The sequence below is a fragment of the Lynx canadensis genome, chromosome B2 (assembly GCF_007474595.2).
Source record: "Lynx canadensis isolate LIC74 chromosome B2, mLynCan4.pri.v2, whole genome shotgun sequence".
Lineage (NCBI taxonomy): Eukaryota > Metazoa > Chordata > Mammalia > Carnivora > Felidae > Lynx > Lynx canadensis.
The window spans coordinates 77080523-77097713 of record NC_044307.1 but is presented as its reverse complement, the minus strand read 5'-3'; the positions used below and the strand labels follow the sequence as shown (position 1 = coordinate 77097713).

Here is a 17191-nt window from a genome sequence, read left to right as displayed (position 1 = left end):
ATCTTATGGGACCAATTTAGTTTTATTCAGAAAAGCAAATTTCCCTCCTTGAATGAGATCTGATTTTCATTAGATGGGTTTGCTACGAGATTATTTAGTGAAAGTAATGTCCAGAAGCTTCTGACTCAATTCAAACTTAGCTTCTTCTCATCCACGTGCATTCCTATGGTGCCTGAGTCTGGAAGCAGGTTGGAATTTCATTTGGGAAGCTACCATTAACACAGTTTGGGCTGAAAGCATAGCTCTCTATGGAAGACAAATGAAAGGATGCTTGAGCATGACTTTCTCAGAAAAATAAATTGAAGATTAATATTGCATTCCAACTAGAGTTGGTCAGTGATTATTCTTTGTGCCATGCTTTCTCAAATAGCATAATCCTTGGGTGAATCTCAGAAATAAAAGGAATAAAGGAAAGAACTAGACCAGCTCAGGGGGGCAAATTGCATGGGAAATATTCTGAACTACCTAAAGCATATTTTAATTAGCCACAGTGGAGCAAGCACTAAGTTAACTATGCTTTGGACTCAAGACACCTTGAAGCAGCTAGAGGGATTTGGAGAGATGAATAGCTTTAGTTTTGTCCAAAGAAAACCATTATATAACACATCTGTTGGTGGTTAGCAGATCTTCAACCAACATGTCTGAAAGACTGAAAAATATTGTATATTTAAGGGGTATAACTTTGAATTCTCTGCTTTCTCAAGAATTCAGTGGTAGAAAGAAAAACTTATTAGAAATGGGGCTTCCAGACTTACTTATGAGAACTTTTAGAACTATTCTAAGAAAAAAAAATTCCATCTAAAAAAGCCACGGCGGTGGCCGGCAGGGGCTGGGTGGGGGCTGGGGCGCCTGGATGGCTCAGTCAGTTAAGCGTCTGACTTTGGCTTAGGTTGCTCAGGTTATGATCTTGCAGTTAGTGAGTTTGAGCCCCCATCGGGCTCTGTGCTGACAGTGCAGAGCCTGCTTGGGATTCTCTCTCTCTCTCTTGCTATCCCTCTCTGTCTCAAAATAAATAAATAAACTTTAAGAAAAAAGAAAAAAAAATTCCATGGACCTTCATAGTACCTGGAGGAAAACCCAGCAATCTAAGGAAACTTTAAGACATTCCTCTCAGCCTAAGCACTATGTCAGCAGAAGAATATGCTTGTAAGAGCTGTGCAGTCAAAATTGTTGATCTTTGTTGGCTCTCAATTCTCTATTATACACTTTCTCTTCTCATTTGGGTAATTATTTCCTAAGAAGATCTTTCAGAAGACTGGAACTGGGGAGAAAGTTGTGTGTGGATTGGGAGTGGGAACACATGGCAACTCAGAATGCCTTCCCTGGAAAGGCTGGTTGTTAGAGCAAAGAAGAATCTAGAAATTGTTTTCATAACTGCTGGGGCTGCTGCCTCCAGTTACCCTGTAAACCATGTTGGTGCTGCTTGTCTCAGAGTTGGGGGTTTTGGACAATGGAAGGTCCCTGGAAGAGATGAAGTGGTTCTCAGTGCTGGGTGCATGTTTGAATCTCTTGAAGAGTTTAAGAAATAAAGATGCCAAGATTCATTCTTAGATATTTAGTTCAATTGATTTGGGCATCCCCAGATGTGTTTAAAAATAGTCCTCAGGTGATTGTTGTGCAATTAGCATTGAAAGCCACAAAGGCAGAGGAAGCTCTGTATTTACCAAGGCCCCAGAGGACAGTCGCATGCTAGATGAATTGCTTTCTTCCATAGTCACTTGCAATTTGTCTTTTTCAAACCCCCATTCAATTTTTCTGCCCTTCTCACTGACTCTTCTGTTAATAGACATTTTTAGAAAAGGTATAGCATTGTTCTTTAACATTGGATACTAATCAGGGATAGTTCCCACTTTTTCAGTTGATCTACATTGCTTGTAATACGTTACTTCAACTACCACAATTAACTAGAATAAACCATATCCATGGCTGATTAGGGGCAGGTTAACTTCTCTTTGATGCTTTGAATTATTTTATAGTTTAGTTAGTTTGCTGTCAGTCAGTGATGTGAAATAAAATTTGGTGCGTATCATACAGAATGTATAATAGTAAAATCTGGCATGAAAAGTTCAGTGAGTCTACAATGAAAATATCCAAATCACATCTCTACCTAAACCTTTCCTAGTCAACACTCCCATTCTTTTTAGGATAAACATGCCTGTTTGTATCATACAGTTTATGCAAACCATATTTTTTGGATGAAGTTGAAATGGGTTTCTGTGCAGTGCTAAATTGGCTTATTGATCTAACCCTGCATATTTGCATTAAGTTATAGTCTTAGTTTATAGTCCTATAGTTTCAGTTACATATAGACTAAATAGTCTTAGTTCCCTATAGAGTAGAGTTACTTCTTTGCTGGATCTGAAGTTATGGAAACATTCTCAAGAAAATCCAGTTGTAAACATCAATAATCAGCAATAAATTGAGTAGTCTATTATTTGTTTTGTTAAAAAGATTATTATAGGCTTTCTTTAGGGATTCAGTTTTTAGGTATTTAAAAGGCGGGCCACACTTATGTAGAAGAGTATGATAGCTTATTTATTCCGTTCCACAAGGAGCACCCATATAGCCTTCCATGAGAAACCTCAGTGTAATTTTACCTAAAACAACAAAGTTTGTAAGGACATTAATCATGATTAGTAGGTGAAATGCTTGGTTAGTTTGTATCCTTCTGAAGACAACAGACCTGGGGAAGCTGAGGATGGCAGAAAGAAAACCTAGAGGGAGTGGGGAGCATCAGAGAGAGCACCAGACTGGGAATGGAGGAGATAACATGGGGTTGGTTCTGTCACCTGCTCCATCTGATAAATGACCTGGCTGAGCTTGATTATGCTTCACTTTCTTTCCAGTCCTAACAATCTAAGTTTTGTTCGTTATCTAAGGTTCATTACCATGTTTTATGTCTTTGTTTTTGTGTATCAGGTCATTTCCTCATCATGCTTAGGACCAGCATTGATATGGTCTTAAGTGCTGATGGCATGTAGGGCGGTGCTTCTCATTTGCCTAATTAAAGTCATAATGGTTTTTAAATGATTGTTAATTTTTGTGTTTTTAATAAAGGCATGCTTCTTGCTGTCTTCTCAGGATACCTTAGGAGGGGCTGGTCACTGAGTGCCTTTGAGGAAGGGTTGTGAGTCAGGGGAATTCTAAAGGGATGAGGGAATTAGTGAGAAGTTGGGTGAGTGGGGAAGTGTATGAAAGAACATGGAAACATGTGAAAGAAGATAGGCGTGGGAGAGGTTTTATTTAAAAGTTCCCTTCCTTGTCTCTGCAGTTGAAATTCACACAGATGCCAATGGGTATTATTATTTTTTAGAACAAGTTCATGAATTGTAGTTGTTACTTTGAAGCTTTCCCAACCACTTGAAAATAAAGATTACTGAGAACAAATCCCCTAGAAGTTAATCTACCTGAGTACAATCCCAACTATCCAGGCTGTAACTCTGGGCTGATGTCAGATTGGCGATCAGAGGCCAATCATTGGCGAACAATGATTTCTGTTTTTCCTAATCCCTTACTGGCTCTCCTGGGCATTACCAAAGCCAAACTGAGGCGGTCTTAGGAGATGTGGCTGCAGAGCTGGCCTGAAAAAAGGAATCTTATGAAATTTCTGTGGGGGTCTTTGTTGTTGCTTTCACATTCAGGATAAGACCCTGCTCTCCATAAAGCAGCAGGTAAGAAAGGAATTCAACTAGAAACATGGACAGGCCCAGCAACCCCATCACTGAGAGAGCAGGTCTGGGGTCATTGTTATCTCAAGTTCTATTAGCATTGACTGAAAAATTTTCAGGGTGCCTGGGTGGCTTGGTCAGTTAAGCATCTAACTCTTGATATTGGCTCAGGTCATGATCTCACAGTTCATGGGATTGAGCCCTGCATCAGGCTCTGTGCTGATAACACACCACCTGCTTGGGATTTTCTGTCTCCTTGTCTCTCTGCCCCTTCCCCTGCTGATATACATGCATGCGTGCTATCGCTCTCAAAATAAATAAATTAACTTAAAAAAAAGAAAAATTTTCACAAAACTGGAAAATGTTGTATTATAATGAGATAGTTTGCCCTTTTAGAAATTCGTTTTTAAAAAAGCTGGGTTTTTTTTGTCAACTTTATTTATTTTTTTAATATATGAAATTTATTGTCAAATTGGTTTCCATACAACACCCAGTGCTCATCCCAAAAGATGCCCTCTTCAATGCCCATCACCTCCCCTCCTCTCCCTCCCACCCCCCATCAACCCTCAGTTTGTTCTCAGTTTTTAAGAGTCTCTTATGCTTTGGCTGTCTCCCACTCTCACCTCTTTAAAAAAAACTGTTTTATAATGACTCTTTATCAGTTTGTTTTACTTCAACAAAACATCAAAACCACTGGATATGTTGACAGGTTGGGAGAGTTGGGACTAACTCAAGGAATATTTTCATTTTTGTTTTCTACTTTTGTTCTTCCCTTTTGTTCACTGACTACTTCACTGGGCCAGACATCCTTCTCCACATACCTCATGACTTCCCTTGACACAGAGACCCCTCACTGTTATTCACTGCCTGGGGAGTATTACTACTCAGTGTTACTACTGAGCTTTTTGATACTCTCCTTCATTCTGCCTCTCACTTCCTTATTAAAATGGCAGGGCAATGTACTTGTTTCCTCAGAGCTTGTTAGAAGAGGGGCCAATCTAGTAAATTAATTCAGGATGAAGGGTTAATGGACCACAATGGTCTAAAGCAAAGACCTGCAAGCTTTTTCTTTAAAGGTCTTGGTTGTAAATATTTTAGCCTTTGTGGGCCATGTGGTCTGTGTCACAACTACTTGACTCTGCCATTTTGAGAAGGTAGCTATAGACAATACAGCATGGCTATATTCCAAGAAACCGTTATTCATGGAACACTGATACATGAATTTCATATAATTTTCATTTGTCGTAAAATACTTCTCTTCTTTTGAATATTTTCAACAATTTACAAATGTGAAAACCATTCTTAACTCATGGATCATACAAAAATAGGCAGCAGGCTGGATTTGGCCCACATATACGGCACATTACATTTCTTTAACAAAAGAAATAATTAGCAATTTCATGTGTTGTGTGTATGAAGGGTAGAGAGTAACTGTCTGTTACTCTTGCTTCCTTAAGACCAGCTGTGGAAAGAGCCCCATTTATCAAGTGCATCTTGTCAGCCCTGTATAAATAAGTTCCATGGTTGACTAGGTTTCACTGAATAAACAACTCATACTTCTCATTTAGGGTCTAGAGCCCAGAAGGCTCTGATTCACAGTGTGTGCCAATCATGGAGCCCTACTGATTTATCTTTGGAAATACTGCCAATTCTTCCTTTTTTTTTTTTTTTTTTTTTTTTTTTTTTTTTTTTTTGAGTCATGCTGTTTTGTTATAACACTAGTCCACAGTGGTCTACCATCCTTGTTTCCTTCTTCTTTAGGGTATGTCAACTTTGGGAGTATGTAACAACGTTAAAAACCCTAATGGCTTAATAAGTAAAGGTTTGTCACAGTCCAGTGCAGATTGATGGGCTGTGTGGTTGGATGCAGGTTGTGGGAGATGTCTCTACTCCATTCAGTTCCTCAGGGACCCAGGGTCCTTCACCTAGTGGCTTTGTCATTCTCCAAGGCTTGAAATTATCCAACTAGACTGCATCTGAACAGCAGACAACAGAATATATAGAGGATCTTGTGAAGGGTGCTTTAGAGGCTAGGCTGGGAGCCCAGCTTAGAATTTTGGCCAGGAGCCTCAATTCCTCTCCATCAGAGTCTCTCTGTGGCACTGTTTCGACTTCCTCACAGCATGGCAGCTGGATTCCACAAGCAAATGCTCCAATAAAGAAGACAGGAATGAGAAACTGTCAGTCTTTTAGAGCCTAGGCCTGGAAAAGGGCACAATATACCTTCTGCTGTATTCTATTGGTCACGTAGTCACAGATGTAATTCCAATTAAAGAGGAGAGTATAGAGATCTTAGCTCTTCCAACAGAAGAATTTCAGAGAATCTGCACTCACTTTGAATCTACCAAAATGTTACGCTGAGGGTTGATATGAGTGAGTGCAAGAGCATGATGCTAACACAGAAGTCCATCTGTATTCACATCCACTGTGAACTATGGATCAGCCATTCTGGGAACATGCTGGGGCTTCAGGTTGATTGCCTACAGCAAGGCTCAGCAAACTACAGCCTGTGAGTCATATCTGGCCATTGTCTATTATTGTAAATAAAGGTTTATGAAACACAGCCATCATCAGTTTTATATATATGTGCATATGTATATATGTATATATATGTATATGTATATATGTATGTATGTATATATATATACATATATATAGTTTGTAGCTGCTTTTGGGCTTCAACAGCAGAGTTAAAAAATTGTGATAGAGGTTATGTGGCCTGCAAAGCCTAAAGTATTTACTCTTTGACCTTTACTGAAGAAGTTTGCTGATGCCTGTTCTTAAGAGACTCAAAAAATCCCCATCATTATGACTGAGTGAAATCAGCTTGAAAAAGTAGGATCTTGTGATTGACATGAGGACAAACACATTACTGATGGGTCATGAGTTTCTATGGCTTTGATAACTGAGTCCTTTAAAAGTGTGCAGGTTGTGCATTCTGCTATCAAATCACCCAAATCTCTAGCAGGATTGAATTTTCTGGTAACTTGAGTATTTTCATTATTGGCAACTCCTGCCCAGAACCTTGGAAAGCTGTATGTTCCCTTTTACCATTTTCCTCAGCAGTATCTAACTCCGTTGCTTGCAATGATGGTTGCAGTGGGCAGGACTGGGGGTGTGTTTTCCTAGCCTGATGGGGCTGATTTAGGAGGCTTCTGATGCTAAGTTGGTCTGGACTTGGCTGTGGGTCTTCTCAGACATTGTTGACATTATTGTTGGTGAACAAGGATCTCTCACTTGATACCCTTTCTTTTAAAGCAAAGTTCCAAGCACTGGTCTTATGTTTTCTTTTTGTTCTTGAAGTCATTTCTAGATTATCCGTATTACTAGCATATGTGTGTACGTGCCGTAGGGATAAATTAAAAATGAAGAATAATCTAATCACTTCTTTAAAATTGACATTTGGAATTCTTTTTCTTTCTTCTTTATTTTCTTTCTCTGTGAAGGAGTTCTTTAATCAAGTATTCACAGAAAATCCGCATTGAAAATTCACATGTAAAAAGCCTGACTTTAGGAAAGCTGAGAGTAACTTTTCAAACTTCCTCTCTGTGTTCTTTTCTGTCCCTCTTTCTCCTTCTGCAAGAACAGAGAGGGCTTATTGTCACAGAAATGACTTGGAAACCCAGTCAGATTACATGTGCTATGTTCTGTTTATATAATGGGTCCTTTGGTTGACATTTTGTCTAAAGGCATGTGGAGGAGGATCTTTGTTTAACCTCTGTTTTATCATCTCACCATTCGATACCAAGGAATACACAGAAACCTAGAGATTTCACTCTCAAGAAAGCCAGGTATTTGAAAGTATCCTGAACTAATGCTTTCTGTTTTCTTTAGACTCCACATCAACACAAAATTGTGTGTTCTCCTTTATTATTATTTTGCAAATTCTATCTTGTTTTTTATTTAGTTTCTTCTTGATGTTAATCTGAAACAGGCTGCTAATTCAAAACAGTAGAAACATTCACTGATTTGATTCCTCAACATTTTGTAAATACTTAGCAGAAGCCAGATTCATAGACGTGTGTATTAGGTAGGTTCCCCGCCCCACCTTTGCCCATCAGGTCAAGTGAAATCAATATCAGCACAGGCTGTAACTGTTATTACCCCTACATTCATTGGCTTTTCTTAGCTATATTGAGACCAGTAGAGAGAGTTTACTAGCAAAGGGAAGTGGCAGTGGAGACGAATGTAGCACTTAACAATATTGGAATATGGGTTTTAGGAAATGCATCCTTTCCTCCAAGATAAATGTATATGTTCTCTCCTTAAGAGACCATGAAAGCATTCTGGGAGGTTCCTATAAGTAAACATAGCTCTTCATATGCTCACAATCAGACAGTTCTACCTGCAGACATCTCTATCTTTCCCTTTGATAGGCAGCCACCTTAACCAGCTGAATCAGTTTGGGCCATCGGTAAGGAGAGCAGTGCTAAATCCCTGACATTCACTCCCTGGAATGTTATTTGGCACATTATTACAGTTGAGATTTACTAATTAGTGTCCTAGTGTAGTAAAAAAGTTTATATCTCTTTCAAAATACTGAAAACATTGCATAAAATACTTCTGCTTTGGAAGAACTGGTTTTACCCTTTGTATCTTTAAGTAAGAATGGGGCTTAGTTCTGAGTAGGGCAAAGAGATGGCAAATGTCTTGCTTGAGTTTCTGAGCAGGACTTGAATAGTCTATGAGCATTGGTATTCCTTTCTCCCTTTCTCTTCCCCAGTTTTCCTCTCTCCCTTCCTTCTCAACTGGATTATCTCCATTAATCTCTGCCTCACTCTGGGCCAGAATCTACGATGGACTCATGGCCTTTTCTTTAGCTACTAAAGCTCCTGGCTTTTCCTCTTTCCTTATAGAGTCTCCTAGGCAGAGTTGTCCTATGTATGTGTGTTAGGAGGACAGTTGGTTGATTAGGAATTGCCCAGTGATTTCTCTTAGGCAAATATTCCCTCTTTTAGGGCATGGTGTTGGCTGGCTTCAAGCCTGAGAGAAGGGAGTGAATCTATTCTGTGTGAGGCAGAAAAACTTTATGGACTGCTGAGAAGTTGTGGAGGACAGAGGCCATGGGATAATGTGGGACTGAGAAGTTGTGGAGGACAGAGGCCATGGGATAATGTGATGCTATCCAGTACATTACAGGACACTCCCCTTGATTGGTGAAATTACTAAACTCACACATCATTTTGCAAGAACAGATTTCTTTGTGGAAGGTGAAGAAAAAGCTGACAGCAGAATTAGAAGAGATCTCCTGGAAACACACCCTAAGCAATTTACAGAAACCATGAGGAGTTTGGACTGTCATGGACCATGGAAGTGAGCACTCCAGTTAAGTGTATGTAGGTTGTCAAGAGTTGAGAAAGCCTCAGGTAACATCTGGGATATTGGTCAATCTGTCAGAAGCAAGGGGGTTTAGGTTACCATTGAACCAATACATGTATGGAACCCTTCGTTCCTCTAATAGGGAGGCTTAAACTTGGCAAGGAGCGGGGATAGAAGTTCTCAACCATTTTTTTTTTCTTGGAATTTAAGTTAGGACATGTTTGAGTGAAGTCACCAGAGAGGGACATCTCTGACTACCATATACTAGAGATGGGGTGCCAGGAACAAAGTTAGAGTAGCTAGTGGACACTTGAATAACTGGACTATAACCCTCTGTGTGCCTGTCTTTGCTTCTCTGTCTCTGTCTCTCTCACAAGAAGGCAACTCAACATGGAGGGAGCAAGATGGGCTGTGAAGTCATAGTGTCACCTGGATGTGCATTTTCTCTGGACAGAGGAGGTCCCTCTTTTTCTGATTCCCATCCCCTCAAGGCTAAAATGCCTTGATCAAGTATTAAAGACTTTTGCTCATCAATTATAAATAAGGCCTAAAACAAGTGTTCTTGAAAGGGGCTCTACCTTGATTTAAAATCACACTATGTGGGGCGCCTAGGTAGCTCAGGCAATTAAGCATCTGACTCTTGATTTTGGCTCAGGTCATGACCTCATTGATGAGATCAAGCCCCGTATTGGGCTTTGCACTGACAGTGTGGAGCCTGATTGAGATTCTTTCTCTCTGGCCCTCCTCAACTTGTGCTCATGCATTCTCTCTGTCTCCCTCTCAAAGTAAATAAATAAACATTAAAAAAATAAAATAAACTCACACTGTGGATCATTGGCTAGTATCAAGGCCTGGTATGGAGAATGGGGAGGAAGAAGGCATGAGGAGGGCTGGAATGCAGGAGGGAAATAACAGTTATGGAAGGTCCACAGTTTTAGACTCTCATACATTTTTTTAAAGTTTATTTATTTATTTTGAGAGAGAGAGAGAGAGAGCAAGCAGTATAGAGGGAGAGAGAGAGAGAGAGAGAGAGAGAAAGGGACAGAGAGAGAGAGAGAGAGAGAGAGAGAGAATCCCAAGCACAGCCCAACATGAGGCTCATACTCAAGAACCATGAGATCATGACCTGAGCTGAAATCAAATGTCAGAGGCTTAACTGACTGAGCCACCCAGGAACACCTAGACACTCCTACATTTTGATCTTTGCAAGAACTCCCTTGAAGAGGGCATTATTTTCTTCAACTTACAAATGAAAAGAATGTCTTTTTATACAAATAGGAAAAGCAAGGCACTGAAAGTGACCATTGGATGCCCAGCAATGGTGAGGTGAGGTGGGGAAAGGTGCATAAAAGGGAACACAGTGTTCTGAAGAACAAATTTTCCTCTTTCATAACTTGCCGTGGGCTGGCTATGATGGTGGTTGGGGCTGGGGGAGGAGAAGGGAAAGATCAGGTGAATTAGGGAGGGAAACTGATGAGATCAGGGGAAGGACTAAACGTGAGAGAGGAGAGAAAGAAAAGTAGCAAAGAAACGGGTGTGAGGAGGAATGAGAGATGAGCTCAGCTTTGCAGCAATAGATATTCATATCCATCGGTGGTGAATTTCCCTTTATGCTCTATCTGAACAGAATAAATTCAGTAGGATGTCATAACTGAAATTCAGCAAAAATATTGTGCATGGTCTGGAATTGGTTTTAAAAAAATCAGAACAGTCTCGGAGAGATTCTTTATTTTTCTGACTTAAAAAAAGTTGCAGATAAATGTGCTTCTGATCAGAGGGGAAGCAAGGAGAGGGCGTTGGGCCAAACATATGTAGGCAGGTGCTGTACAACTTCTCCACATAGCTCTGCCAAAGCACCCCGTGGGTGACCTTGGCATTTAATGGGAAATGTGTGTTTCTCTGTGCACACATCAGGAGGAGGATGCGACCTCCTAGCCAATCTGGATTTGATATCAAGACTATATGTGAGCACATCACTGTGAAGGTGTCAGAATGGGCAATTCCCTTTTCATGTTTTGTTCTGCCCCACGCCTCTACTCAAACTCACTCTAATGCCCTGGTTGTGGTTTATCCAGCAACAAAGGATGGGAGCCTTTTTATCTCCTAGAGTGATGAGGCTGCCGAGCATCAGTGTTGGTGGAGTTTGAAAAAATAAGAGAGAATAACTCTGCCTCCTGGCCCAATCCCCTATCCTTAGAATAAGCAAGATTTGCTGACTTGTCCCTCAACTTTCTGTGGTTAGCAAATATAAGGCCAGAGGAATGAAGTATAATGAGGTGGAGTGCATTTATATTGTCTGAGAATAGGTATGGGGGAGGGTCTCATCTTCAGCCAGAGTGGGTGTCTTAGTTTCCAATGGCTGCTATAACAAATTACCATAAATTTTGGTGGCTTAAAACAGCAGAAGTTAACCTCTTACAGTTTTGGAGACAAAAAGTTCAAAACCAAGGTGTCAGGTACTATGCTCCTTCTGAGACTCTGGGTAGAATCCTTCCTTGCCTCTTCCTAGCTTCTGGTGGTGGTCATCATCCATCCTTGACATTCATCATCACATGGTGTTCTCTGTCACTGCCCTCACATGGTTTTTGCCTCTTCTTATAAGGACGGCAGACATATTGGGCTAGGGCCCACTTTAATGGCCTCATCTTAATTTGATTACATCTGCACAGACCCATTTTCCAATTAAGGTCACATTTCAGGTACCACAGAGTAGGACTTCAACATCTATTTTTTTGGTGACACATTTCAGCCTATAACAGCAAGTGTTCAGGTCTGATGTGCTGGTGGGGCAGGTGCTACTGTAGGGCCTAACTATTCTTGCTGATTGGCATGGGGTAGGGGTGGGGGGCAAGAAGGGAGAAAGGACAGGGTCAGTGCAGGTCTGTTGCAGTCCCTGGTTCACCCCAAGGAGACAAGTTTGAGGCCAGCAGAGAAAGGCCACAGACTGAACTGTCAGGAAACTCTGGGGGGGCTCAGGCCACAGACAGTCACTGCTCTGGGGCCCAAGTGATACAGCATGCAGAGAGGGAGAGGACGAGAGACTTTCTTTACTTTTTCAAAAAATACAGTGTGGCTTTGGCACATTGAGAACCCCAGGGACACACAGCACTTCTTGGCAACTTAAGGGCTGACATTCTTAAGTGTGCTGGGGGAGAGTAGAGATGTTAATGGAGACAAATGGCAGTGGCAGGATGAGGCCTTCTCAAGATAGTTGGGATAGGAGTAGAAGGGCAAGAGAAAGCGATAAGCCCCAAGGACTCTCAGATTGCTGCTTTTCAGAAGAGTGGCCACATAGACAACTGTGTGAACTGGGAGAGTAGCAGGAGTCCCCTGCATTGCTGGGACTTCTCAAGTGTCATGGTCCTCTCCTCTTTAGAGACATGTGCAGTGTGAGTAGGACAACCCCTTTCAGTGCTGACCTTAATAATAGGGGGCAGTGGGTCTATAGGGCAATAATCATTTTTTTTTATTTTTTAATGTTTATCTATTTTTGAGAGAGAGACAGAGCGTGAGCAGAGGAGGGGCAGAGAGAGGGGGAGACACAGAATCTGAAGCAGGCTCAGGGTTCCAAGCTATCAGCACAGAGCCTGATGCAGGGCTTGAACTCACAAAGTGTGAGATCATGACGTGACCTGACATCAGACGCTCAGCTGACTGAGCCACCCAGGCACCCCTATAGGGCAATTATCTTTTACTGAATTGAATTGATTTGGAGGTGGGCTACAGGTGACAGTGCAATTGTTTTGACTTCAGGCTTAACTTTTATTTTTATTTAAAATTTTTTAATGTTTATTTTTGAGAGAGAGACAGAGCATGAGTGTGGGAGGGGCAGAGAGAGAGGGAGACACAGGATCCCAAGAAGGCACCAGGCTCTGAGCTGTCAGCACAGAGCCCCATGCGGAACTCAAACTCATGAACCATGAGATCATGACCTGAGCCGAAGTTGGACGTTTGACTGAGCCCCAGATGCCCCAAACCTAGCTTGTTAAAATGTCCCTTTTTAGGCTAATTGAAATGATACAGATTTTGCCTTTGGACCAAGAGTCCCTCCAGAATAGTGTCCCCCTTTTTTTGAGACAATGCAAAGGCTGCAGGTAAATGCACAACAGCTGCTTGTACTGGTGGAGGGCCCTGGCTGGGGGAGGGAATGACCTTACCTGAAACACTGCTGATACTGGCAGGTTGATTAGAATAGCAAGTGATCACCATTGACACCAGAAACTGAAGTGATGAGGGTTCCATGGAGGACTTGGGGACTGGGAAAAGGGCCATTAGACACTTGCCTGAGTCCAACACCAAATTGAGGGCCGGGGAATAGAGGCTAGTGGGGGGGGGGGGGATGGTGGTGCTGAAAAGGGGTCTCAGGAAAGGGCACAAGAAGAACCAAAGATATGCTATGTCTACTTCTCAAGTATCTAGAAGCAATCTCTTTTATACCTGGAGGGAATCACTGGTGGGAGAATTCAGATCCATTTAGTGTCTCTTCCTGGTTGGTTACCATCCTTCTCTAGGAACCAGGCTGCCTGGCTCCCCTGAGAGATATTTGGCTCCAAATATGACATTAACAACACAGATACTATTATGGGCATTTCAGGGCCTCCCTGATTGCTACTCTAGAAGAATGCAAAGAGCTGAGCTCTCAGAGAGAGTCTTTGTGAAGGCCAGTGAAGTTTACCCCAGCTGTCCTAGGCAGGCACTGAGAGTGTCTGAGGCTAAGTCTGGCCCTGCATCTTTTCTAGTAATGCCATGCCATCATCTGGGATGCTGCCAACTTGGAGATGTATGGAGAAAAGATCATCAGCGTTCAGTAAGCTCTTACTTGCAAGAGGCTAATAGCTTAGTGACATTCCATTCCGTTTATAAGTGACTAATGACCATTTTTTTTTACTCAGCTTTATTTTAGTCTTGTTCAGCCATGCATGGTCCTTGGGACCTTCAATATTAAAACAGTGACGTTTTCTCTAAACATTGCATTTCTCATGAACTTACTCTTTGGTACTGACCTCTGTGACTTCATATTTTCTAGGTCTATAAACTTTATGAGCATTTATAGCATTTACTCTTTCTAACTTTATCTTTCATTATGCCCTTCTTAAATCTTACAGCTATTTAGTAAGTTAGGGCTGATCCAGTTGAAAACATATTACTGGGCCCAGATTAGAACTTTTTCGAGTGGCAATAATTTGAAAATTATTAATTTACTTTTCTCTTTTGTCTTATGGAAATAGAAGCTTTGTTCTAGTTAGCCTAAGGCATCTGTTTGTTTTGGGGAGAGGAGGGCTTGCTGCTGGCACAGTGTGAGGAGAGAGGAATATTCAGCTTCTTTCTCAGTCCAGGTCACTCAGGAAGACAGAGCTGCTACAAGGATGGTGGGAAGAGGGATTTAGTGTCAGAATTAGATCTGACACAAATGTGGGAGGAGCTGGGCAAGGGATGGTCTAGGGGAAGGTTTTGGGACACCAAAGAGAGAACCCTTCCCAATGCACTGGTTGCTGGTGAACTAGTGAGGGCCTGCAGGGAAGCCCAAGAAAGCCAAGCACATGTGGCCACCGAAGCGAGACCATGAAGGGAACTCATGGAGAGGTCTATGGGAAGCTATTGACCTTGATAGCTGCTGTCCCGTAGGTCTGTGTCCAAGTGTCTGGTGGTACTGATGATCAGCAACATCAGCAGTCTGGAAGACGAACATTACAATCTTTTCTCACTCTTCATTTGGACAAAGGTATATTCTGTTGGAATTACTTCTTACTTATTCAAAGGTTGAATGGAGGGTAATCCAAAATCCTCTTGCTGATCAATTATTGCTAAGAGGAAGTCTTATGTTGAAGGAACAGTGCAGCTGGGAAGGAGATGTGAGATGAATGGCAGTGCAGGTGGACAGGGAATGGCCATTGCGACCCCCGCTTTGTCAGGATGTTGATTTGCTGTGGTTTGTTTTATAGTCCTGTTTGAGAGATTCCCAGTTCGTTTTTCCAGATACATAAATTCTCCACAGCACAAGCTGAAACCATTTCATCACTCAAATCAGCCTTGTATCAAATATGCGAACTTTAGGTCTGACACCTGTCTTACATCGTCTCTGCTGAGTAAATTAAAATGAACAAGCAGAATAACAAGAAGGAAGTATCTTTATGACTTTTTAAGCTTAAAAGTCTGGGTTAGTTGTTTTATTCTTTTGTTCACTTTCAAGCTTATGGCCACCTCTCCTTGGTTCATTCTCTCCTCTCTTTTTAGGGCTCCCATTATGCATGTGTTGTTATATTGATGGTATCTTACACATCTCATAGGCTCTGTTTATTTTTATTCATTTTTTTCTTTTTGTTCCTCAAACTGAATAAGCTCTATTTATCTGTCTTCAAGATCACTGATTCTTTGTTCTACCAGCTTAGGCCCATTGTTGAGCCACTCTAGTGATTATTTATTTCTTCAGCAATTGCACTTTTCACTCTGATATTTCTGTTTGGTTTTTAAGTTTATAGAATTCTACCTCTTTATTGATATTATTTATTTAATGAGATATAGTTGTCAGACAACTTCCCTTTAACTCCTTAGCTGTTTTAAAAATCTTTTTCTGATAAATCCACATATGGGACCACCTTAGGGACAATTTCTACTAACTGCTTTTTGTCCCTCTGTATATGGGCCACACTCCCCTGTTTCTTTGCATGTCATGTATACCGGTATTTTTCCCTAAATATTGGACATTTTAGATAATATAATGTGGCAGCTCTGGAATCAGATTTCTAATACCCTACCCCTGGAGTTTGTTGTTGCCATTTTGTTATTGTTTGTTTAGTGACTTTTTGGACAAATTCTATAGAGTCTGTATTCCCTTCAGTATGTGGCCACTAAAGTTTATGCTTGTTTTTGTTTTTTAAATTAATTTATTAAAAACTTAATTTTTTATTTTTATTAATTTTTTTTTTATTTTTGAAAGAGAGAGAGAGAGAGAGAGAGAAAAGGTGAGGGGAAGAGACAGAGGGAGACACAGAATCAAAGCAGGCTCAAAATAAACTCTTTAGATTTTTGCAAGCTTTTGCTTAATTTCCAAAATTACAAAAAAAAAAGTTGATGTTAATATTTTTGCCAGTATTTTTGTGGTTTTGATGGAGCACTGGATTTATGGAGGTACTGATTCTGCTATTCCATAAGTCCTGCCTCCCCCTCTACTGGTTCCATTTTATAATATGTTTTGGTTGATGCAGGTTTCTTCATGGACAAAATAACCAGGAAGCATCATTTCTCAATCCAATGAATTCAAATCACAAATCATATGCATCTCTGGTCAAATACTCTGTTTGCACTAAATTATAATTCCATGGAAAAAAAAGGGTATATCCATAGTGAATATCCTTGGACTCAGGTCTTTTGTTTTCAATGTCTAAGAATGTGGCAGTGGTATAAACATTCCAAACATTCTGGATGTTATTCAGCAATATTAAGTTAAACAGAAAGAATTTAAAACAAATATTGCTGAGAGGGACTCTAACATTTACTGAGCATTTAGTACATGCCATTTCATAAGAAAAATATTATCTTAGGTATCTAATACATAGTAGTTAATCAATGAATTCTTCTTTTGGGTTCCTGCACTGGAGGTAAGGGAGAATTACTGGACAAAAGAGTGCTTTGAGGCCACTTTAAGATACCACATTCCCTCAGCACAAGTCTTGCTTATTTCTATGTGTAACTGACAATGTTATATGTATATTCATGGTAAATAATAAACATTGAGTGAATATGTTAATACATATATACATTTAAGTTTTGTTCATTTTTGCTTTTGCAAACGCTGGTAAATTTGTTTTTGATCCCCTTTCTCTATTCGATCCTAAGTAATTTGCCTATTTCTTTTTAATTCGTAAGTGTTGTGGGTATAGGCCCATCCCTGTGCAACAACACGTGTTCAGAGAGTTGCTGACTTACTGACTGTCCACTTTGAAACCCAGTTTGAGACTGGGCTGTACCATGCCTGTACCTTGAAAGAATTCCATCATAGTTCACAAAAAAATTATGTAATTCTTGTCTGTAAAAATTGAATTTACATTTTATGCTGAGATATCAGTACCTAAAATATGTCAAACATGAAGCAAAGGTGAAGCAAAGGTTTTTGTTCTTCTTTGCTATTTATAATAATCAAATTGTATGTACTTCCAGATCCATGCGCTTACCCAGAGGAAGCAAAAACTTCTAGTGTAGATTGA

At 40.6% G+C, this 17191-nt stretch overlaps 1 pseudogene; it reads right to left on the bottom strand.

Annotated features, from left to right (window-relative positions):
* LOC115514957 overlaps positions 1-16957 on the bottom strand; it is a 199209-nt pseudogene extending 182252 nt beyond the window's left edge.
* Between the last annotated feature and the right edge of the window lie 234 nt (positions 16958-17191).